Here is a 26,193-nt window from a genome sequence, read left to right as displayed (position 1 = left end):
TGAAGCCACCATCACAAAGGTTCTGAATCCTTGGAATTCTGTACTTCAGAGAGGAGAGATGTAAAAATTGAATCACTAATATATTCAAGCCTGGAAGATGGGGAACAGGCAGGAAAGTGGAGCAGGGGGCCATCATCTTTCTGAATATTGGACTAGACTCCAAGCACCATGTGCTCTTCTCAGGCTGCTGTTATCATTTGTTTGCAGGGTATAGAGCATAGGATTTCCAAGCCTGACAGCCGAAGCCAAGAGACTGGAGGCCTGTCTTCAGGTTGGAGGACTGTCTGTCTGTGTGGGTCGTTAGGAGAAAGGAAAGGGACATATTTTGCTGGTGTTGTTTTGTTGCTTGGTGTTTTCTATTTTGTCATGTTCTGTGTTGGCCTGATGGACATTGTGGGCTTACTATTTTGATGTTGGAATGTGAGGTGACACTTATGGGTTATGCCCAGCAAATCCCTAGGAATATTGGTTGTTAATGCAAACAGCGCATTTCACTGTAAATTTTGATATACATGTAATAAATAAATCTGATACGAATCTGAATGTGCCTTGACAGTAGGAGACCATTAACTGGATGGGGCCCTAAAAGTTAGAAGAATCCTAGAGAGAGACAAGACACTATAGGCACATGGTAACCATCCCTATTTTATATCTTCAAAACTTTAGGATTCACATTGATTTCTGACTTGCAGTACTTTCTCCTGTAAAATAGATTACCAAATTCCCTGATGCACCATTTGATGTGCACTATAGGCACAGTCAATTCATCAAATGCAGAATGTTTAAGTTTGCAGATGACATTCAGTTGTGTGCAGAAGCAGTAGTATATAAGAGAATAGCAGAATTTCAAGAAATCTGCAGGCATAAAGAACTAAGGCATAATTTAATAGTAACAAATCCAGATTTTTCTTAAAAAGCAGTCATGACTGCAAGTGAAAGGCTTGGAATTCAGATAGCAAGTATTTAAAAAATCATCACAGTGTACTCTGGCAATTAATAAGGCAAGCACATCATTAATGCAAGTAGATCAAAATGCTCTTTAATTTTAAAAAATGTCAAAAAATATTTGAAGAATTATGACCCATTCAGAGATTGATATAATTTGGGAAAATCTATTGAGCAGTTGAAAGGATTGAAAGACATGAATCTGGTTTTTAGATATTAGGCTATGAAGAAGCACAAAATCTGTTCTTATAATGAAAGAGATGTAGATTAAAGCTGCTCGAAACTTGCATTGGTTCAAATAAAAAAAACACAAGAGCAGAATTTTCACTCTGGGTCCAGCTGACGATCTCGACACAAGCTGTGCTAGGTTTGGGAAGTATTAGTTTTCCCCATGATTCTGTGTGAACCATTTTTGTTCTACAAAGTAAATCTGTTCATGGACCATTCTAATCAGGCAAGGATTCACAAACAAAATTCCTTTAGAAGATAATCTGTGATCTATTTTAGAATAGAAACCTGATATATTTTGAAAAACAAAGATGAACATAGATTTATCTAAAAATATAAGCTTTTAAAATGTGGTAGTTTGCTCACAAGCTCCAAGTAGCCTCATATGAATTACTTTAAAAAGGCACATAGCCATTTGTATTATTTATGTACAGTAGCTAATTTCTCAGTAAATTAAAATATTCAAAATGTTTAAAAATATACCCTAGGGGCACAAACGAGCCAACTTAATTTTGAGAACTGCCTTGAAGACCCACAAATTAATTTAATGGAAGCTTGTAGTGATGTTTAATTTGAGGGTAACTTCTAACTTTTTTAACTGCTTCTACAGATTATGGTAGGCATGTTTTATGTGTGGAATACTTGTAGTCTTTGATGTGTTGGTGTCATTATTTCTGACTAATTTCTATGCAAAAAAATGCAGTCTACTCTATCTATACCCATCGGTCATGCTCCCACTTAGCCCTGTCTCTTTCAATGAAAACAGGCATAGCCTCTTCAGTCACCTCTTCTGACAAATATGCTCTTTCCCATGCAATATTTTGGAGACACTTGATTTTGAGAACTGCCTGAAGACCCACAAATAAAATTAATGAACAACACACACAAAATGCTGGTAGAACAGAGCAGGCTAGGCAGCATCTATAGGGAGAAGCGCTGTTGATGTTTTGGGCCGAGACCCTATTAAATAAATTTAATGGAAGCGTCTCTGCATTCCAGGCAAACTAGCCCTGAATTTATCATCAAGGATTTATCATCATGTGAAGTCGAATGGTGGAGTCCAAATGTATAAGGATATCCACATTTCCCAGAAGAGTCTGTCTCTGCAATCCTACACCATCCTTACCAGGGGTGGGATAGAGAAAAAATCATTTGTAAGTGAATCCTGAATTGTCAATTAACAAGTTCTGTTTTCAAAAAATTTCTTAGTATTTTCAATTATTTCTTCATGTCTTATGTAAATTATCTGATACAATTTTAGAAGTTGCTTTATGTCTTTGAAATTCTAAGCTTGTTGATATTGACGGGACTTAAGACTCTGAACCAGCCTTGCATTTTGTCGAAAGTTGACAGGGCATAGTGCCTCAGCAGTAACCTATCTGAGGACTGAAGCCATGACATCATACAGCATGGAAACACGTCCTTCAGCCTAACTGGTCCTTGCATGCTAACCACCGTGGCCATCTGAGCTAGTCCCACTTGCCTGCATTTGGCTGATAACCCCTAATCCAACCTTTTTTATGCCATGGACCAATACCATTAAGTAAGGGGTCCATGGAAAAGATGTTGTGAACCCCTGCCCTAAACCTTTCTTATCCACATACTTGCCACATGCCTTTCATATACCTGCCTCAACCACCTCTTCTGACATCTCAGCTCTCACTGCCCCATGCCTGCAGTACTCACTTGGCTCTTCACACCCAGCCTAGGTTGTGGCTGGAGCTTCTCAGTGGGGAATCCAGGCAGCTTAAAACCAGTAGACCTATAATTTCACCCAAATGGCAGCAAGCAAATTAAATAACAATATTAGCCGTTCTAAAGCTAGTTTAACATAGGCTGGAATATAATTCCACTCACAGTATGTAATGCAACATACCTGTATTTCCAACATTTTCGAATTCCTTTCAATTTGTTCTACAAACTCCTAATTTTGTGATCTGTTAAGCTGCAATGGTAATGCCAGTTTCCACTCTCACTTCTCATTGTTTTTTCACTCTTCCTTTAAACTATTCTCAACACTACTGGTTTATATACACAGTATATATTTATGTCAGTATTTTATGTATAATTCCGTATAATAACTGATTGGGAAAATTAATGAGCAAGAAAAGAGTTGGTAATTTGATCTCTCGAATTTCTGCTGATGTCCATACACCACGCTTTTGATTTATGGCGACTCTTGTACCCTTTGAAAAATTCTGATTTTGTTGTAGAGACTTTACAGTCTTTAGTGTCCGCTCCATGGTTTTGCATTGAACACGTACACACTGAGATCTAAGCCCATCTCCTGCTGTGCCATTCCTTTTAAAATTCTGGATTCTCCGTCACTTTCATCAGCCGCATCCAGCCTTATTTCTGGAGGTGGTGATTTATCCGTGCTTTTTTTCCCCTTGTGTTTTCAGTCCGTTTCTTTGGAGGGTAGGGGGGAATCGCAGGAGATGCGGGGAGGAGTTTGAACCTGCGCTTCCACCTGGTAAAAACCGCATCCGAAGTGATCTTTACCCGTTGTGATGTGCTTTCCACTGTTTATGCTGGCAAGTGCTTTGAAATGAGGATTTGTGCATGATCTGCTTGTATGAGATTTTTAGCGGGCTTGGAGGTGAACTCTCTGGGCACTCTGCAGCTCTCGGTGCTGATCTCCTATCGGAACACACGGGGGTTAATGGCTTTCAGTATAAAATCTTTAGCATATAGTAACGGTTTCGCTTGATTTCTGTGGAATATTATCACAACACCACAACTGACCTCCCCCTTTCCCTTACCCTGCCGTGGTACAGCCCAATTTGCTATGCATGGATACTTCTGGCTCTAAGCACAGGATTGGATGTCGTCCTCCATTCAGTCTGTGGTACTGTTTTGGGTTGAATCGGAGAAAGGTTGTACACACCAGCTTGGTCGTCCGTAATGTTTGAGCTCACCTAGTGAGTAACATTTCATGCTGCAGCCGAAGCTGATAATACCTCAGGGGCTTCTCTTGTTTTCTCCGTTAGTATTATTTTGTTAGCTTCTCCTCCCCTTAAAATATTATATGCGAAGGACTGACTCGCTGCAGAGAGAGAGAGAAAAAAAAGTGGACAAACTTTGATTCAGATGTGAAGCTCTGAAATAAGGGGAAGCAACGGTGTGTAGAGTGGTAAGGAATATTAAGACTTGTTTGGAATTTTGAACAGATATTTGAGGTGTGCAATTGATTATTTTCTTTCAAGCTTCTGGGCTTTCTGGCCATCATGCCTGCTTTAAGGTGAGAAGACAGGGCAGAGAACAAATGTTGCAGGGAAGGTGAAACAAGGCTGTGTGGAATAAGGGTAAAGCTGATAAAGGAGCTTCACTGCTTCCCGGTTATAATGATGCACTCCAGCTTTGCTATCATTCGGAGAGCATGTGGTGGAATGCAAAGACAGCCAGATCAGTGACATAAATTGTACAGCCTGCTTTCACCGTAGGAGTTTTCTAAACGATGTCATTTTATCTGTATCATGAGTAATATTAATTATTATTGTCTTCTGGAATTCATAGAGACAGATTTCTCATGCTGTCAAGCTTGATTTACCTTTCCTCCTCCTCCTCCTCACTGGTGATTTACAAACCAGTGAGGTCAGGGATTAATTTAATTTATATGATGTTAACACTTCCCCAGGTCAGTACAATCTATACCTGAATTGTGATAATTGCTCATCATTGGGTCCTGTGAGGAGACTGGGCTGTGTGATTTAACCTTAGGAACCAACATTCAGAATAATAAAGTCATCCTTCCTTCTTCATTTGATTTTCATGTCACACTTTAGAATCCAATTATTTGATTTTTTTAAAAAAAATTCTCTCTTCCATCCGCTCTGAAGGCATCAGGAGGAATCCAACATGTGAGTGTCCTGCAAAGTAAACTTCAAATAAAATGAGGAGGGGTTCTAACCCTGTTGCAGTCTTTGATTTTGCTGCAGCCTTGCTGCTGCAGTCCTCAGAGGGTTAAAGCAATGATTTTTAAATGAAGTGAGGTATTTATAGTGTAAGGCATGGCTGTAGTAGTCGATCTGTGATTGTGAGGGCAGCATTTAGATTCAGCAACACAGCTGCCACTCACCTGAAGATTGCCTTTTAAGATTATTTTGGCCATTTCCTATGGATATTGGCCATTCTGTCAATCCTTATTATTTGAGAGTCTTTGGGGACTGAGAGAGGTGTTGTTGAGGGTGGAGACTTTGAAGAAAGGTAAGCATTCTTATTCAATGTCTGTGTCTTCCCTCTTTTTATCCACTTTGCGATATTAATATTGATATGAAGATGCTTCCTGCTCAAGATACCTGGTGGTGTATCTGTAGTCGGAAAAGCGATTTGTATTCAACGACTTAATCTTGACCTGTAATTTTTTTTAAATTCAGTATTAAGAGCTCAGGAAAAGGCAGAGCTATCCATGATCATTCTGTAAGGATCAGAGTGTACAGAAACATTGATTCTGGACAGACTCTGTCAGATAGAGTGTTACAATTAATGAAAAGTGCCAACTGGATCCCAACTACAAGTAAATAATATATGGGATACGTTATGATACAATAAGTAACCCAAAGTTTAGCAAATACTCAGCAGAATGTTGTTCAATTATATGAGAGAAAATAACCAAAGTGTTTAATTGTTTGGATTTGGTAAGATCAGTGAAGAACATTTTAAAGTCGGCTTGCACAGATTTCAAAGACAAAAAGTTATTTCATACTCTAGTCAAATAGGTCTGCTTGTCGAGATTGGATAATGGAGTAATGGCATTTTAATTTCTGTTTGATAATTATCTCTAAGGGTCAGATTAGCTTGTGCCCTCTCTGTTGCATCAGTCATGATGATGAATGTAGACATGCTGAGCCTTGGTGACAAGACTTTCTCATTTCTGTTTGCTTGACACAGAGTTTACAAAAGAATTAACAAGCAGAAGCTAAACCAGTGCTACACCTCCTGTTTAATGAGATTTGATTTTGTTAATTTACTTTTTAAGCACTTTCAGTTGACCCACCAGATGCCAAAGCGGGAAGAAATAGGTTCCTGCCTTCCTACTTCCCAGCAAAATCTTAACGATTTGCAATTAATTTTCAAGTGTATTAAGCTCATGTCACTCTGGAAATTGTAGCCACTGGTTGAAACATACACTCAGTTGCCACTTAATTAGGCAACTCCTGTACATAATAAAATGGCCATTGAATATATGTTCATGGTCTTTTGCAGTAGACCATCCACTACAAGCTTTAATGCATTGTGCATTCAGAAATGCTCTTCTGCACACCACTGTTGTAACAGGTAAGTTATTTGCTGTAGCCTTCCTGTCAGCTTGAACCGGTCTGGCCATTCTCTTCTGACCTTTCTCATGTATAAGGCATTTTCGCCCACAGAACTGCTACTCACAGGATGGTTTATTTTGCTTTTTGCACTATTCCCTATAAACTCTAGAAACTGCTGTGTTTGAAAATACCAGGAGATCAGCACTTTCTGAGATACTCAAACCAACCTGTCTGGCATCAACATTCATTCCACTGTCAAAGTCACGTAGATCACATTTATTTTCTCTCCCCACCTCAGCTGTATGGTCTGAACAACAACTGAACCTCTTGACCATGTCTTCATGCTTTGATGCATTGAGTTAGCACATGATTGGCTAATTAGATATTTCATTAATGAGCAATTTTATCGAATAAAGTTGCCATTGAGTGTATACATATAATTGCTGAAGCAGCAAAGAAATTTTGGTCCAAATTTTGGACGCTTTGCACCAGTCGATGTTGGTTGAAAGGGAAGAATTGCCCTCGTCAAAGGGAACATTCTCCCTAGTTTTGAAATAGTGCAAAAAAAAAAGAGAGCACTTTAGAGGCTCATCTGAAAGATATAGGTCTCCAAAAGTGTAGTGCTGCTCCAAAATATCAGCCTTGTTAATGTATTCAGACTTCTAGAATTAGATTTGAGCATTAGCAAAATCATTCAGAAATAAGATTGCCATCACTTCACCAGATCCGATCAAGATATTGACTATAATCTCACATAATGATGTAAAAATAACATGTGAATATGTACTCCAGTGGTTTAGCTACACCTGTTTTAAGATTGTACTATGGTCTTGTCTGATGCATATACCAGGTAGTCTTCTGTTTTAGTAATATTTTATATCATGTGTTTACTAGTGGTTTGCTGTTACAGGTATTGACCAAAGTTGTTGCATAACACACAGCAATGTATTTCAGATGAGTTGTAGTGCATTATGTCAAGACATGATTTGCTGTGGGTTGAAAATCCCTTTATCAGTGAGCTTCCAGTTACTGTCTGGTAAACCAATTTTCTGAGCTTACAGGTGGTCTCTGAAATGTGGCAGAAGTAACGGGGTGTTCTACAAACATATGCACACGTGAACATAAGAACTCTGAATTAGGATCAGGAGTAAGCTGAGTGGTTCCTTAGGCCTGTACCACTATTCAATGAGCTTGTTGCTTTGGAGCAACAGCACAAGCCAAGGGAAGGATCAAAACAGACTCGCTCCTGTGCTTCGAGTTTCAGGTATTCCTCTGCACTGGAATACTAGATGGAAACCAGCCACTTGACAATGAGAACAAAATAAAATTGAGAATGAACTGCTCAGTCCATGCCTATTTTCTTGTAACTTAGTGATGAGAAAACCTCTGAAAGGTCACTTGATGTCCCTCAGTCTGTCCAGTGAGTTATGCGGTGAGAGAGAAGTGAAAGTGAATAGACACTGCGATATGAAGAAAAAAATTAAATTCAAAGTGAAGCAATGTTTGTCAGCTTTTCACAGTATAGAATACAGAATAAAGGCTACCACATTTAAATTCAGCAAGTTTAACATTTTGTGCTTCTGTCACTAATCCACTCCATTCTATTGTGAATAAATTCTTATGTGTGGCACATGAATAAGTTGCTTTGAAAAGCAGGGTTTTTATTTTTGTATTGTTAGCATAGAAGCCACTTCAGTTACGGTCAAGTGTTGGATTAGATGACTTGCAAATTGTGGGGAGTCATCACTCCTTGAGAGTTGAACTATTTATTTTCATAGTTCACTGTTTGGGATATGATAAATACCACACTTCACAATGGTTAAACGTGTGTAAAGCATAAAGTGAAGTTCAGATGAATGGTAAGTGGTAATGTTTGAAAAGGTCTTTGTGAATTCCATATTATATTTGAGAGTATGTTAAAATAGTTCTTGTAATGGGATTGTTTTGTCATAGGGGCAAACATCATGACAAATTGGAGTGTATGTGGGTAAAACCCACTAAGAAGTCGTACATGGAAAATGATGAGTTAATCTGTTATGATTGTGTTGGCCAAGAAACAAATGGTTACGTGATCAACATTACTCTGCTTTTCTTCAGGTGGGACTTTTCAAATAGGCAGATGGGTCCCTTGATTTTATAGCTCAAAGTAACTTATCAAAGAACATGTGTGTCATCATCTACAACCCTGGGATTCAATTTCTTGCAGGCATACTCAATAAATTGAATAAGCATAATAAAATCAATAAAAGACAGCACCAACTGGGTGTACAACCGGTGTGTAAAAGGCAACGAACTATGCAAATATAAAAAGAAAGTAGTAGTAGTAATAATGGTAAGTTTGGGTATCAAAACCATGAGACGAAGAGTCCTTGAAAGTGAGTCCATAGGTTGTGGGAATACTTCAGTGATGGGGCTAGTGAAGTTGTCCCATTTGATTCAAGAGCTTGATGGTTGAGGGGTAATAACTATTCTTGAACCTGGTGGTGTGAGTCCTGAGGCTTCTGTACCACCTTCCTGATGGTAGCAGTGAAAAAGAGAACATGGTTGGAGGGGGTCCATAATGATGGATGCTGCTCATCTTTTCCAGTGATTGTATTTTCAGAAATGTATCACTTGCCCAAATCAGAATTGAAGGGTCAGTTTCTATTCCATGTTTCTAGGTCTACATCCTAATCCAAAGCTTTTATGGATCAGAGGCAGGGTTAGTTGAGCAAAGTTTGAAATTGTATAGAACAGACACACTGATTAATATATATATAAATATATATATGTGACAAATCAGTTCAAATAGGCATTAATGAGTTATTGATTAATTTATGTCAGGGTATCTAAGAGCAATCTAACAATCACTAGGGGATAACTTCACTAGTCCCATGCTGTGATTTTGCTGAATAGCAATCAACACAGAAGCCCCAAGGTTGACTTGTTGTTTTTTTGTCTCCCACCCTGATTCACGAATTTAGAAGTTGGTGGTTGCTGCACGCTTGTTACCTCAAGAATTGAGTGTCGGTCTTTTCTGATTCCTTTGGTTCCATTGCTCTGTCTGAGGAAGGAATCACTCGTCAAGCATGTGCATTACTCATTGTTAATCAACAAAATAAAGGTGATTTTACAGTATGTAAGAAGAAGATAATATGGTCAGTTACCTAAAGCATACTAAGGGAGAGTGTGTTGGTTTAAACTGAGAAGGGAAAGATTTGAAAGGCATCAGACAGGCAAGTTTTTAATGTGTGGAGTCAGCTGCCAGAGAAGGTATAATTACACCATTTAATAAAAAACAACTAGGGCAGGCATGGTTTAGACCAGGGGTTCCTATACTTTTGTTATGCCATGGACCAATACCATTGAGCATGGAGTCCCTGGGCCCTAAGGTTGGAAACCCTAGGTTTAGAGGACTCTGAGCCATATGCAGGCAAAGGGATCCAGCATAGAGAGCAGTTTGGTTGTTATGGATGTTAGACCAAAGGGCCTCCTGCCCTGTGTGTCTCGATCTATCACAAATAAACAAAATCAGAAAAGGTTTATTATCATTACGATATGTTATGAAATGTGTTGTTTTGTGGCGGTGATAAAGTGAAATATGTTTTTTTTAAATTACTGAGTTACAGTGAGGAAAATAGTGTAAAAACAAAGCAAAATAGTGAGGTTGTGTTCATGGCATCATGGACCATTTGGAAATCTGATGGTGGAGGGGACGTACCTGTTCCTAAAACACTGAGTGTGGGTCTTCAGGATCCTATACCACCTCCCTGATGGTGGTATTGAGAGGAGTGCGTGTCCTGGATGGTACACACGTTTAGAAGTATGGTGGTTGTTATTTGGTAACTGCGGGTTATACATGGGCAACAAGCAGGTTCAATTTTTACAGACATCCTTCTGTATACAAATCAGAAAATATGATAAAAGTCATTATTAGCTATATCTGCACACTTTTGTAATGAATGGCATCAAAACACATTAAATGGATGAGAAAGAACACATCACTAAAAGTGAACAGAGAAGGGAAACTAGTTTTGCTGGTTGTATGAATGAATGTATGTACATATTCAGACTGTACACACAAAATGCTGGAGGAGCTCAGCAGGCCAGACAGCATCTATGGAAAAGAGTATACAGTCGATGTTTTGAGTGGAGACCCTTCATTAGTACTGGAGGGGGGAAATGAAAAGTCAGACTAAGGAGGTATGGGGAAGGGTGGAAGAAATACAAGGTGGTAGGTGAAACCAGGAAATGGGGAGGGGTGAAGTGAAGAGCTGAAAAATTGGTGAAAGAGGTAAAGAGCTGGAGATGGGGGAATCTGATAGAGGCCAGAAGGCCATGGCAGAAGGGGAAGTGGAAGGGGCAACAGAGGGAGTTGATGGGGAGATAAGGTGAGAGATGGGAAGGAAGATTGGTGGGTGGGGGTGTTGAATTACTGTAGGTTAGAGAAAACGATGTTCATGCCTTCAGGTTGGAGGCTACCCAGATGGAATATAAGGTGTTGCTTCTCCAACCTGAGTGTGGCCTCAGTATAGGAGACTATGGAATGGCATGTCGGAATGGGAATGAGAAGTAGAATAGAAATGGATGGCAACTGGGAGATCACACTTCTTCAGGAGGACAGAGTAGGTGCTCAGTGAAGTGGTCTCCCAATCAGATACAGTAGATGACACCAACAGACTCACGAGATGGGACTAGTGAAGTTGAGTGAACTTATCTCTTTTGGTTCAAGAGCCTGATGGTTGAGGGTAATAACAATTCTTGAACCTGGTCGTGTGAGTGAGTAGCCTGTCGATTTCCTCCAGCATTTTGTGTGAATTGTTTGGATTTGCAGCATCTGCAGATTTTCATTTGTTACGTATTTATACTTTTTTGTTTAATAATATGAGGGTTTATTCATATGTAGGAATGTCAGTAAGTTGTTTATAAACTGGGAATAACTTGTATGAACTGTAGTGACTTATGTGTACTCATCAGTTGATAATTATATACAACAGTGGGAAAATTTTAATCTGTTGAGTGATTCATAAGGATCATGAAAAAATGTTAGAATGGGTGAAATTGTTTGTCTGGTACAGCCTCGTCCCAGTGAGAAACCAAGTACCATTTAAGATAGCTTTGTAAATTTGTTTGAACTTGGGCAGTTTATGAAATCCTGTTGCCAACAGATAGTTGAATTTATTCAGTTGGCAAAGGTTTGGAGAGAAAAGCAGGTGATTGGTTTTAGCTTTGAAAGAGGACTCTTGAATATCTCTTTGACAGCAGCAATAGAAATACATGGACCAGGGAGAGAAAAGGAGAATAAGGAAAGCCCATCTTTCTCTCATAATGAGGCTCACTCTGCATCATCATGGTTATTCCCTTTCAGCTGAAGCTAGCGAAGCTAGATATCATATTTTCTTCAGAGGCAAGGTACGAAATTGTCCTTGAAAGCAGCAGGGAATCTGCAGAGACTTCCCTTTTTGCTGTTGTTTGACTATTCAGCATTACAGAAAAGGTGTTACAAATTAGGCACAAATATCCAAAGATGCGCCTGGAAAAAAAATAGAACAAAGACAAAACATTCAAATGAGGAATGGATATTACTTGATATAAATATTCATATTGAGCTGTGTGTTTCTCAGTTTTAAAAACAGCCTGAGACATGCTGTGAGATAATTCCCACCTTCCGTATAATCTCTCCTAATTTTGCAGTGTTACCAGCTGTTTTCCTTTTTTTTGCCTCCTCATATTTTTTCATTGTGGTTGATAATATTAGGCCATAAAGTGATTAAGTATGTTTCTGATATAAGCAGGTGGAGCAGCCCAGGTGGAGATGAGCAGCTTGATGCATTGCTCACTGAGCTCATCTTGAGGGCGATGGGAACATCTGAACTTTAAGCATCAGTCCCCAGCTGTTCGTTATCTGGATGTTATGCTCACTCCAATTCTGGAACACCATTAAATTATATTGTGGAGGAGTGAATGCAAAGTGTGCTCTAGTTTTTCATTAGGAGGCCAGTGTAAGTCGCTGCTGCTGTCGGGAAGGAGGTACAGGAGCCTTGGGTCCCACACCACCAGGTTCAGGAACACCTCTTGCCCTTCAACCATCAGGTTTCTAAACCAGCGTGGATAACCTCACCTCAACACAGAACTAATTCCACTTTTAAGGACCCCCTTACAAGGACTATTCAACTTGTGTATTCATTATTACCTATTCATGTATTTATTATTTTTTTTTGTATTTGCAGTTTGCTGTGTTTTGCACACATTTTTTGTCAGTCTTTGTGTGTAGTTTTTCATTGATTCTCTTGCATGTCTTTGTTTTACTGTGAAGGTCTGCAAGACAATGAATCTCAGGGTAGTAAAACGTGATGTATATGTTCTTTGGTAACATATTTACTTTGACCTTGAGCCCCAGGATCAAGATGCAGATACTGCAAGGGATGCGCATTAGCAGAGGGTGGTTTGTTTTGTTGCTAATATTGCTGAAGTGTGATGGTTTTTACACTGCAATTGAAGTATGTCATTCAGACATTGTGAGGGAAGCTAAGCTGCCTTTTATCTCGCATTGTAATTCACTATTATTAGAAAAAGGCAAAGGATTCAATGAATTGTAGCTGGAGTAACATCTAACTCCTGTTACCATGTCTGATAAAGCTTGCATTCATTGCCTATTGTCGAGGACTAAAATGTGGTGTAGATCTCATTCATACTTAATAGTGGCAGAGTCATACAGAATAGAAATAGACCCTTGAGCTGAGAAGTCTGAACTTACCATCAAACACCATTTACATTCATCCTGTTCTATTTTCCCCACACACTTGTTGTCATCGTCCAACAATTGCGAGGCTGATTAACTCAATGATCATAATAATCCACCATGGTCTGAATGCATTCTGCTTCTGAATGCAGAGCCCTGGAGAATTGGGTCCACTGCCCATAGTGCAATTGCTGGAAGAAGGATGCTTGACCTCTGACAGAATGCTCTACAGAAGCAGTCAGTTGAGGATTGAGTTAATTAAGTCAAGTTGAGTTTACTGTCATGCGCACAGGTATAGCAAGGTACAATGACGAATTAGGTTGCAGCAGCATTGGGGACATATATCCAGACAACATGCAGAATATATACATCAATTAAACACAAAATCAAAGAGAATAAAGGGGGGGGGGGGAAGAATGCCAAAACAAACTGCAGCAAAAAAAATACTCAAGGCAAAGAAATAACAAAGACAAGTCCTTGACTTGTCCAAGTGGTGCTCCGTAGTATCCTGTTGCTGAGATAGGGTTAGAGTTGTGCAGGTCGGTTCAAGATCTTGATGATTGCAGAGGACCAGCTGTTTCTGAACTTTCTGATGGCAGTCTTTAAGCCCCTGTATCTCTTCCAGATGGTAGCAGCAAAAGAGGGCATGATCCTGATGGTGATCTTTGGTAATAGATGCCAACTTCTTGAGGCACTGCCTCCTGTAGATGGGGTTCAGTGGTGGGTAGGGATGGGATTGTGATGACAGGGCTGTGTCCTCAGCATCTGCTGCTGCTTGTGTTCCTGTGCATTGGAATTGTCATACCAGGCTGTGACGCAACCAGCAAGGACATTGCTGACTGCTTAACTCCGTACTCTCATTTTGATAATGTTAGTTTTGAGGGATGAAGCTGCTCTTTATTGGAGAAAGTTGTGGGATATTTTAGTATCAGAGTGATTAATAGTTTAGCTAAATTGGTGGGTATAGTCTCAGTTCATCACATCTGTATAAGAGCATCAGCACCATAGTATTTTCTCAGTATTACATTGAGTGCATTTAATAACAGAAGTGGCACTTGAACCCATATTCCTCTGACTGAGAGCCAACAGGCTACAACTGAGATAACACTATCAATACGTTAGATGTGAAAGATAAAACAATATTCTACATGTGTAGGGAAAATAAGTGGGGGAAGGGTGAAGTAATCTTGTGTCATTTACGAAAAATGAAAATAAGTCCGCAACATCGATTATTATAAACAGAATCTGTCTGAAGCAATGAATGATTTCTGCTTCAGTTTCTGAGTAGATTCTTTTCCATTAGGTATCTATTTCAGAAAATGATACTTTGGAAGCACAAAAGGCAAAGAGTACAGAATATAACCCAGTTGTTCTCATGTTATTGGAGGGAGAGGAAATACTCTTAAGCAGGCTTGGAAGGGAGGAAGCAAATGGCACCCATTATATTTGGATGTGTCATTAACAGAGACCTTGGGGCAGAGTGTCTAATGGTGTGTTAAAGCACAGAGCAAGCAGACTTAGTAACAAAAGATGAAAATCATCTTGAGCTAGAAGCATCTGAGGACGATTAACATGAGTGATGTACAAGACTTTCCGTCCTCTGTTTCATTAATTAATAGATTATGCAGTGGTGAATGATTTCCCTTCCTTTAATCAACATTCCTTTCTTTTGGAAGGTTTGTACACATCTATATAAATAAATTAATGGCAATTTGCTGCCCTCAATGAAATGGAGTATTGAAAAAAGAGTTGAGCACAGTGGTAGCATGTTGGTTCACATCCTGCTTTATTTACAACAACTTGGGTTTTATATGTTGTTGTTTATTGCAGGTAAATGTCCCAGGTGCATAATTAGGCAAGAATTTACAAAAAAGGAACGTAGTACTGAATATGTAACCAAGATTTTGATCACATGAAGTTTGAAAGGAGAGTCTAAAAGATGGGATAGGAAGTGATAGTTTTCATGTGGAATTCCTGCAGGCAACCATTCTGTGTGGTAACTTTTGGGGGTTGGGAGGAAAGGAACTTGAGAAAAACAGTATTGGAAGTCAGAGTATTAAAATTTTAGGGCTGGACAAAATTTGGAAGTTGGTGGTCATTTTACAATTAACACATTCTACTACAAGTCCCCCTGGAAGTATGCAACTTCATTCTTCAGTGAAATTCTTCATGCATCAAAATTTCCACCCAATCAATTTTTTGTTAATTCTATTGAGATACAGTATAGGCCCTTCAAGCTGTGCTGTCCGGCAACCTCTGTCCGTACAAACTCCTTACAGACAGTGGTGCATTGTGCTAGCTACTGTGCCACCCCTTGCCACCATGCAGATCTTCAGCAGATTGAAAATGTCTTTCCCAGTTCATCTGTCTGGACTTTGGTGGTTAGTGAGCAACTCAGACAAGCCTATAGTTGAGGTGGGTTGGAGGGGATTGATTCTTGGATATTCTTTCTGGTGTTATCTTCTCTTAGGTGGTGGTGGGGGATTGGTCGTATTGATGTGTTCAGTTTAAGTTACTTTATTGCCACGTGCAGCAATGTAGTACGCAGCGTGAAGCTTGAGGCATGATCAGTATACATGGTAATAATAAGTACAGCAGGAATTACAATGGTGAGTGCAAGACTGGTGCAGATACAGCACTGCAATTTGAAGTAATGCAAAAAGAAAGCCAGAAGTGACACTAGCAAGACAATGAAAGGTAGAATTAAGAGTTCAGGAAGGTAGCAGCACCACTGCGATGGGGATGTGAAGGAGGTTATTGTCGCAGAAACCTGATGGTGGTGGGGAGGATGTGTCCTCGAGTCTGTTGGCCCAGTCCTTCGGAGGTAGAAGCTAGAAAAGGGAATAGACAGGCTAGCAGACATCTTTGAGGGTATTATTATCCTTGCTACAGCAATGTACCGGGAAGATGGTACTGGGTCGAAATAATGAACTTGTGATTGACTGAACTTGCCACTCTATGCAGACTCAGTTGGTCCAAAGCAGAGCAGTTGCACACCAGGCTGAGTTAGACAGAGACATAGAATAGTATAGCACAGTACAGGCCCTTCGGTCCACAATGTTGTGCTGACCCTTAAACACTGCCTCCCATATAAGCCTCCACCTTAAATTCCTCCATATACCTGTCTAGAGTTTCTTAAATTTCACTAGAATGTCTGCCTCCACCACAGACTCAGGCAGTGCATTCCACGTACCAACCACTCTCTGAGTTTAAAAAAAACTATCCTCTAATATCCCCCTTGAACTTCCCACCCCTTATCTTAAAGCCATATCCTCTTGTATTGAGCAATGGTGCCCTGGGGAAGAGGTGCTGGCTGTCAACTCTATCTATTCCTCTTAATATCTTGTATACCTCTATCATGTCTCCTCTCGTCTTCCTTCTCTCCAAAGAGTAAAGGCCTAGCCCCCTTGATCTCTGATCATAATGCATACTCTCTAAACCAGGCAGCATTCTGGTGAATCTCCTCTGTACCCTTTCCAATGCTTCCACATCCTTCCTATAGTGAGGCAACCAGAACTGGACACAGTACTCCAAGTGTGGCCTAACCAGAGTTTTATAGAGCTGCATCATTACCTTGCGACTCTTAAACTCTATCCCTCGACTTACGAAAGTTAACACCCCATAAGCTTTCTTAACTACCCTATCTACCTGTGAGGCAACTTTCAGGGATCTGTGGACATGTACCCCCAGATCCCATTGCTTCTCCACACTTCCAAGTATCCTGCCATTTACTTTGTACTCTGCCTTGGAGTTTGTCCTTTGAAAGTGTACCACCTCACACGTCTCCGGGTTGAACTCCATCTGCCACTTCTCAGCCCACTTCTACATCCTATCAATGTCTCTCTGCAATCTTTGACAATCCTCTACACTATCTACAACACCACCAACCTTTGTGTTGTCTGCAAACTTGCCAACCCACCCTTCTACCCCCACATCCAGGTCGTTAATAAAAATCACGAAAAATAGGGGTCCCAGAACCGATCCTTGTGGGACACCACTAGTCACAACCCTCCAATCTGAATGTACTCCCTCCACCACGACCCTCTGCTTTCTGCAGGCAAGCCAATTCTGAATCCACCTGGCCAAACTTCCCTGGATCCCATGCCTTCTGACTTTCTGAATAAGCCTATCATGTGGAACCTTATCAAATACCATACTAAAATCCATGTAGATGACATCCATTGCAATACCCTCATCTATATGCCTGGTCACCTCCTCAAAGAACTCTGTCAGGCTTGTTAGACACGATCTGCCCTTCACAAAGCCATGCTGACTGTCCCTGATCAGACCATGATTCTCTAAATGCCCATAGATCCTATCACTAAGAATCTTTTCCAACAGTTTTCCCAGCACAGACGGAAATTAGCTCACTGGTCTACAATTACCCAGACTATCCCTACTACCTTTTTTGAACAAGGGGACAACATTTGCCTCCCTCCAATCCTCCGATACCATTCCCGTGGGCGAGGACATAAAGATCCTAGGCATAAGCTCAGCAATCTCTTCCCTCACCTCATGGAGCAACCTGGGGAATATTCCGTCAGGCCCTGGGGATTTATCCGTCCTAATATATTTTAACAACTCCAACACCTCCTCTTTCTTAATATCAACATGCTCCAAAACTTCAAACTCACTCATTGTCTTTGCTGTCATCAAGTTCCCTCTCATTGGTGAATACCGAAGAGAAGCATTCATTGAGGACCTCAAGCAACACATACAAAATGCTGGTAGAATGCAGCAGACCAGGCAGCATCTATAGGAAGAAGCACTGTCGACGTTTCGGACCGAGACCTTGTGTCCTGACAAAGGGTCTTGGCCTGAAATGTCAACAGTGCTTCTTCCTGTAGATGCTGACTGGCCTGTTGCGTTCTGCCAGCATTTTGTGTGTGTTGCTTGAATTTCCAGCATCTGCAGATTTCCTCATGTTTGTATTGAGGACCTTGCTCACTTCCACAGCCTCCAGGCGCATCTTCCCACCTTTATCTCTAATCTGTCCTACCTTCACTCCTGTCATCCTTTTGTTCTTCACATAATTGAAGAATGCCTTGAAGGGTTCCTTTACCCTACTTGCCAAGGCCTTCTCATGCCCCCTTCTTGCTCTCTTCAGCCCCTTCTTAAGCTCCTTTCTAGCTATCCTGTATTTCTCTATAGCCTCATCTGATCCTTGCTTCCTAAACCTCATGTATGCTGCCGTCTTCCACCTGACTAGATTTTCCCACCTCATTTGTCACTCATGGTTCCTTCACCCTACCATTCTTTATCTTCCTCACTGGGACAAATTTATCCCTAACATCCTGCAAGAGATCCTTAAACATCGACCACATGTCCATAGTACATTTCCCTGCAAAAACATCATCCCAATTCACACCTGCAAGTTCTAGCCTCATAATTTGCCCTTCCCCAATTAAAAAATTTTCCTGTCCTCTGATTCAATCCTTTTCCATGATAATGCTAAAGGCCAGGGAGCAGTGGTCACTGTCCCCCAGATGCTCACCCACTGAGAGAGCTGTGACCTGACCTGGTTGTTACCTAAATCTAGATCTAGTATGGCATTCCCCCTAGTCGGCCTGTCAGGATCATTTCTGTACCACATCTGTAGAAGTTCAAGTGAATCCTTGTGGGCAAGCCAAATCTCGGATGCCTCAGTAAGTACATACTTATATGCTTCTACTTATACCTTATAAGTATATACTTATACCTTATCGTATATCTGCAGTAGTATGGAGGGGCCAGGTGAGTTTGCTGGTGATATACAGGTAGATGCCTAACATGTTGAAATTGTCTGTACGGTAACTCGTAGAACATGAAACATGATCCCTTCAGCCCACAATGTTGTGCTGACTCATAAACTTCTCCATGATCATTCTAACCCTTCACCCCAACACAAAACATAGCCCTCCATTTTTTTTCTACATCTGTGTGTCTGCCTAAGAATGTCTTAAAAACTTCCATTTTATCAGCAATAGAGCACCAGCAATGTGCTCTAGGCACATCCCAATCTCTGTTTAATAACTAAAAACAACAACCTCTGAGACCTCCCCTAAACTTCCCTCCATTCACTTCAAACTGATGTCCTCTGGTATTGGTCAATGCTTCCCGAGGAAAAGGGTGCTGATTGTCTACTCTGTCTATGCTTCTCATAATCTTGTACACCTCTATCTGGTTGCTTCTCATCCTCCTTCACTCCAAAGAGAAAACCTCTCACTCTATTGATGAGGGCCCTCACTTCCTTTGAATTACAACAAGCTCTTTAGTTGGTACTGACTTCAAGGGTTTGGTTATTATTCTGATGCCATGACTTAAGTTTTATCATCTCATTCTTGTACTCCATCTTGACATTGTTGTTTATCTGGCCTATAACAGTGGTGTCATCAGCACATCTAATGGTCAAGTTGGTGCTTTCTCTGACCACACGGTCAAACGTATATGTGGAGTAAATTAGCGGACTGAGCACACGATCATGGGGAGTACCAGTGCTTAGGGTCAGGCTGGCTGAAATGTTTCAACCAGTTCTAACTGACTTGGGTCTAGACTTGTTGAAAGTCTAGAAGCAGTTTCCAGATGGGGTGTCCCCGGGCTAAGGTGAAGAGTTCAGAGGTAAACTTATTGGGTGTAATGGTGCTGTAGGCTGAGCTCCAGTCAATGAATAGCACTGATTGCTGCTGGGTAAGAGAATATTGATTTTTGAGGTGTTTGAGATCTAGGGGCCAGCATCATGGTTAACGGCAGAGATTTTGGCAATAAAGGCCAGCATCACTGTGTGTCAGCAGAGTAGGAGGATGGAAGTCTTGGAGGTGTCAGGAGTCAGCTGAATGATCAAATCTGTTTGAACTGACTGTAATGGTAACCCGAGGATCAAGGTTCATTTTTACTAATTGAAGCCCTCTTGGTTTGGTGCCTCAGTATTTAAAATGTGTAGTCCATGCTGTGCTCTTCAAGGAGCAGTACCCAGGGTAATGTGGTCAAGTTCTGTTGTAAAGTGGAGCTATATCATGTGCATCCTTAATATGGACAGATAAGAAGTGCCTCACCTAATGTCTTAATTACCAATATTTGACCTTAGAACCATAAGACATAGTAGCAGAATTGAGTCTCCTCCACTATTTAATCGTGTGGTTTGGACTGCAAATGCTTGTAAATTCAAGTTGCTCCAGGTAAATTCAATGTTTGAATAGCTGAGAAAACAAGAAACGTGTTATCCAATTTATGATCAAACATGTCAAATGATGCCTCTTTAAGTTGTGTTATGAATGCTATTGCCCAAATGAAAAGAACTGTGAACAACTATTTACTGTGAAAACTAGCAACTTGTGCAGTACCCGAAGGAAAAGCATGCTGCTAAACCTTAGCCTGTCCTGCTTATCTGCATGTCCTTGCATGTTATTTGTAGCCCAGCTCATCATTTTTTTAAAAAATGAAGCCACTGAAATCAATGAGACTGAGGGATAAGATTAAAAAGATTCAATATCTCAAGCTGTTCAACTGTTCTGTCAGATCACAGCTGACCTCAATTTCTGTCACTTTGCAAAATTTTATCTAACAGAACCCTGTGGATCTGTGTTAAAAAATTTACATTGCCATGCCATGCACAATATTCTGAGGGAGAAAGTTCATATTTCCCTAACCTTGCTATGGGGATAAAAGAATTGCTGCTTTAAGGTTAGACCACACTTGGAATTTTGTGTTCATTTCTGGTCACCTCATTCTAGGAAGGACGTAGAAGTTTTTGAGAAGGTGATGAGATTCACCAGGGAGCTGCCATGAGTAGAGAACGTGTCTTATGAGGATAGATTGAGTGAGCTCAGGCTTTTCTCTTTGGGGTGAAGAAGGATAGGAGGCAACTTAACAGAGGTGCACAGGATAACAGAAACATAGACTGCGTGGATAGCCAGAGACTTTTTCCCAGGGTGGACATGACTAAAACCAAGGGGCATAACTTTAAGGTGATTGGAATAAAGCATAAGGTAGGATGTCAGAGGTAAGATTTGCTCACAGAGACTGGTGAGTTTGTGGAATGCTCTGCCAGGGGTGGTGGTAGTGACAGATACATTAGGGGCATTTAAGAAACACTTAGATTGACACATGGATTATAGAAAATGGAGCAAGATGCAGGGGGGAAGGGAGGGTTATATTGATCTTGGAGTAGGTTAAAAGGTCTGCAGAGAATTGTGGGATGAAGAGAACAGTATACACCCTAATGTTCCATGTTGTAACTCCTGATTTTGCTCCAATGGCCAATTTCTAGGATTGTGCTACTTTTCATGGATTCCCACACTGAAGAGATCACTTTTAAATTTTATGTTTGAAGGAATAACAAATAATAAAGAAAACTTGACATCATAATATAATTCTTTTGAAGCCTTTCTGCACCAACTCTTAGGCCAATAGTATTGATCTGAGCTCCTGGACATTAAGTGCCTCAAATTTATTTTTGATAGCCCTCTTATCCTGTGTTTCTACTATCTTATCTAGCCCCTTGGTTGAGCAATTTACAGAATATTGCTCTGTCTGGATATTTGTGTACAATTCTATGAAGTTTTTGTAACTTAAATGCACAAATGCCTATATCACTTTGCTTCATTACAGCTTCTCATCAGTTCCATTTACAAAACGTGATTTCAATGTCTTCAGTACAAACTGTGTGGTTTACTTTGATTCATCTTGTTTTCTTCTTTGTCTTACTGTGCGTTGTCTGTAACAGCTCCGCAGCTGTGTCTCACAGTTTAGTATCATCTGCAAACTTGGCTATGCGTCCTGAATTCCTTCATCCAGATCACTGATGTATTTGGTGAAAAGCTGAAAGCATGCAGAATACCTCTGACAACTTATCAATTCTTGCCAAATAAAGAATGTTCGCTTTATCTTCCACTACAAAACAATAATATAAATTCTATGCATTAGTATGTGAATTTGTAAACAACTTCTTGTGCAGTACCTTAACATATGCCTTCTATAAATTCATGTGCATTAATTCATGGACACCCTCTGTCTACTGTAGTGATAACCTCCATTTAGAAAATAAGATATATTACTTGGACATGAATTTTCCATTTCAAATCCATATGGACACAATTTCAACATTTCCTACTTCAAATAAATTTCTTACAAATGATCTTAAATTGGCAAAATATTTCTCTGAAGTCCGCTCCTTCATTTTTTTTTTTGCTTCTAAAGAGAGTGGAATGAAAATCCCAGTCTACACGTGTAACTTGCTGAATTTTTAATTTTTTGAAGAAATTATTACAAATTCTTGCACAATTTATAGCCTGTTGCCTATTCCATGTTTGTTCAGCAAGATTAGTACATCTCATTCAATCGTGGAATGCAAATTGACAAAGTCTGCTGCAGATGATGATCTTCTCTATGCTCTATATTGGCAATAGCGTTATGTATCTGTATTTTTAACAATACAGCAAAGTGTCCAGTGTGCAACAAGTTCATGTGAAAATTAAGAACAAACAAGACAAATTTAAAAGGTAGCAATAATGGGCAAAAATCTAGAGGGAAAAGGTGGCTGATGTTAACTTGTATGCAAAATTTGGCATGTCGTCTAAAACTTTGACAGACAGTGGAGGGTATCCAGACTGTTGCTGTATCCTGACTAAATTACTGGAGAAGTTGTAGATAAAATCTTTATTCATCACAACAAACAGAAATCCTCATGGAGACTCTCTGACGAGTCCCACAAACCCAAAAGTACAGAATATTTTTATAACCTTAAGATCAAATGGAACAGCAGGTGATTTAATACAATCTCAATAGTTACAATGAATTTGTTTACTTCAATATTTTGGGCTGACAATGCTTCTTGTGAATTACATACAGAACCTACAGTAGGAGACACTTCTGAAAATTCAAACACCCCTGTTGACTCAAATATTTAAAAAAAAATTGAAGGCAGAGCCTGATGCTGTCTTCAGTGCACAATACATCATCTATTGACTGCAGCTATACCTGTGAACATGTTTGATATGCAAAATTTAACATCAGCCTGGTCTGCTAGCTTGAAATCAGTCACAATGGTGCAAATAACTCAGCGGTGTTGCCTGATTTGATGCAGGCCAAATAACATAATTCCATTGTCATAATGTTTGGCTGATGCATATGTAAATGTTTCATGGTCACAGTTTTGCAAACCATATTCCTTAGTCTGTGGGCAGTCTGTTGGCTGGGGGCGTGGGGGTGCGGGTGGTGGGGAGATCCGTGCAAAGACGTGCTTTTAACTTCAATTTCCTGCTTGCAATTTACAATCCAAATTAAGAACTGAAGAGTGGTTCTCGTCTGAATTAACATCTGTCATATTCACGTTACTCCATTATTCACATTACGACTGGTTGGAGACGGAATGTCATCAGCGCCGGACTCCGGAGTGAAGGCTTACGAGCTCGAATCCAAGTCGGGCCACCCCCAAGCACGCTTTCCATCCATGCCGGGTTGAGCGTCGCTAGCCACTCGGCCTCGTTTTTTTAAAAAAGACACAAGGGTCGAGTCAGGAGCATTCATATCGTGACCCGGTTAATTCGAAAGGAGACCAATCCTAACACCATGCACCAGACAAGAATGGCTGACTGTCTGGCGTGACACGCTTATTATTTTTAAAAAAACTTACTCCAGAACATGCCCAAACAGTTGCATCAGGTCCTTGTATGGAAAACCAGTGCCAAGAATGGAAAAGACCACAAAAAGTGGAGAATACGGTCCAGCCACAGAAACATATCTCCCCACTACTGAGCACATCCTCAAGGAGAGCTACCACAAGAAAGCAGCATCCATCATCGGGGACCCCCACCATCCTGGTCATGCTGCTATCATCAAGAAAGGGTACAAAGCCTTGGGTCCCATACCACCAGGTAACAGTCATTACCCTTCAATCATCAGGCTCTTGAACAAGCATGGAAAACATCAGAAAACTGAACTGATCACCAAACACAACCTATGGACTCATTTCAAGTACTCTACAACGAGTGTTCTCAGTCTTATTTATTTATCTTTGTACTTGCACATTTGTTGTTTGTTAGTCATTGTGTGTAGTTTTCATTGATTCTACTGTATTTTGTTCTACTGTGCATGCCTGCAAGAAAATGAAACTCGGGATAGTGTCATCATCGTGACCATCATTAATGTGTTGGCTCATATGACATAGGTAATCGTGATTTTTAACCATGATTCTTCTTGGCACATTTTTCTACAGAAGTGGTTTGCCACTTGCTACCTTCTGGGCAGTGTCTTGACGAGATGGGTAACCCCAGCCATTATCAATACTCTTCAGTGATTGTCTGCCTGGCTTCAGTGGTCACATAGCCAAAATTTGTGATATGCACCAGCTGCTTATACAACAAAAATACTGGAGGAACCCAGCAAACCAGGCAGCATCTATAGAAAAGAGGGAACAGTTGATGTTCCAGGTCGGCAGCCCGAAACGTTCCTCTTCTCCATAGAGTCTGCCTAGCCTGCTGAGTTCCTCCAACATTTTCTGTGTATTGCTTTGGATTTCCAGCATTTATAGATTTTCTCATGTTTGCATATACAACCATACACCACCTGTTCACATGGCTTTATGTGACCCTGATCAGGGGCTAAGAAGATGCTACACCTTGCCCAAGGGTGACCTGCAGGCTAGTGGATGTGCAAGACTCTCCTCCCCTCCTTTGGTAGAGACATACTCCAAGCTGCCTCCCAAGGGTAGTATATGGTGACATATTCTATGTATTTTGATAATAAATTTACTTTGAACTTTAAGTTAGACCAGAAAAATTTAGTTTGGTAAAGCATGAGTATGGACACAGGAGTCATTCCAGTAAACCCAGAGGAATTTATGTAAGAATTTTGATGTTTAATAAAGTCTTTATTGCTATGTATATTTGTGTTTTGTCCAGAAAAAAATTGACCCAGGAAATAGCAATATAAAAATATACAATAGCTCAATAATGACGATCAATGGAGAGGGAGAGTAATTTTAAGAAACTATGATCATTAATCTTGCCTCCTCACATCCGCTGAATATTATGAAAACCTGGAGCTATACTTAAATTTGGTTTCTCGTATTTCAATTTATTTTTCTACCTGTAACACTGTAAGAGTTAGAGGCATAAATTGGTCATTTGGCCCACTGAGCCTGCTCCGCCATTTCAGTATGATGGATCCACTTTCCCTCTCAACACCATTCTCCTGCCTTTTTCCCTGTAAACTTTCACGCCCCAACTAATCAAGAACCTATCAACCTCTGCCTTAAGTGCACCTAATGACCCAACCTTCATAGCCGCCTGTGGCAACAAATTGCATTGAATTTCCAACTTTTACTCTAGCTGAAGAAATTCCTCCTCATCTCAGGTCTAAATGGTTGTCCCTCTATTCTGAGGCTGTCCCCTCTGGTCCAAAACTCCTCCACTATAGGAACATCCACTTTATGCCTTTCAATATTTGATTGACTTTCTTCTAAATTTGAATAAGTACAGGCTCAGAGCCATCAAATGTTCCTCACACTTTCATTCTTGTGAAACTCTTCTCAACATTCTTCAATATCAGCACATCTTTTCTCAGATAAAGGGCCCAGAAGTGCTCACAGTACTCCAAGTGAAGCCTTGCCAGCATCTTAGAAAATCTCAATATTACATCCTTGATTTTGTATTATAGTCCTCTTGCAACAAAAGCTAACATTGCAATTGTCTCCCTCACCACCAACTGAACCTACAAGTTAACCTTAAGGGCTAGGGAATCCTGCACAAGGACTCCAAGTCCCTTGCACCTTGGACTTTTAAATTTTAAAAAAAAATTCTCCTCACTTAGAAAACAGTCTCTGTTTTTATTCCTTCTTTCAAAGTGCATGACCACAGCCTCTGTATTCCATTTGCCATTTCTTTGCCCATTCTCCTAATCTAAGTCATTCCGCTTTTTTCCTGCTTTCTTGGCACTACCTGTCTCTCCAGCTATCTTTGTATCATCCACAAACTTGATGACAAAGCCATCAATTTCATCATCCAAATCATTGACATATAACATTAAAAGGGAGTGGTCAGAACACCACCAGTCACTGCTAGCCAA

The 26,193-nt window shown here is 40.3% G+C and overlaps 1 protein-coding gene across 12 annotated transcripts in view; it reads left to right on the top strand.

Annotated features, from left to right (window-relative positions):
* Positions 1 to 26,193, top strand: part of tenm2a (teneurin transmembrane protein 2a) — a 2,964,155-nt gene that overhangs the window by 1,801,173 nt on the left and 1,136,789 nt on the right. The window contains exon 1 of one of the 12 annotated variants that reach the window (XM_073067285.1): positions 4,050 to 4,306. The exons of 10 other annotated variants lie outside the window; for them this stretch is intronic. The gene's annotated coding sequence lies outside the window, so the exon portion shown is untranslated. Of the gene's footprint in view, positions 1 to 4,049; positions 4,307 to 26,193 lie in introns of those variants that run through there. One more of the 12 variants, XM_073067286.1, reaches the window with a different exon arrangement.

This window comes from Hemitrygon akajei, chromosome 15 (genome assembly GCF_048418815.1).
Source record: "Hemitrygon akajei chromosome 15, sHemAka1.3, whole genome shotgun sequence".
NCBI lineage: Eukaryota > Metazoa > Chordata > Chondrichthyes > Myliobatiformes > Dasyatidae > Hemitrygon > Hemitrygon akajei.
Note: the sequence above shows the minus strand (reverse complement) of the source record. Positions and strands in the feature narration are given on the sequence as shown.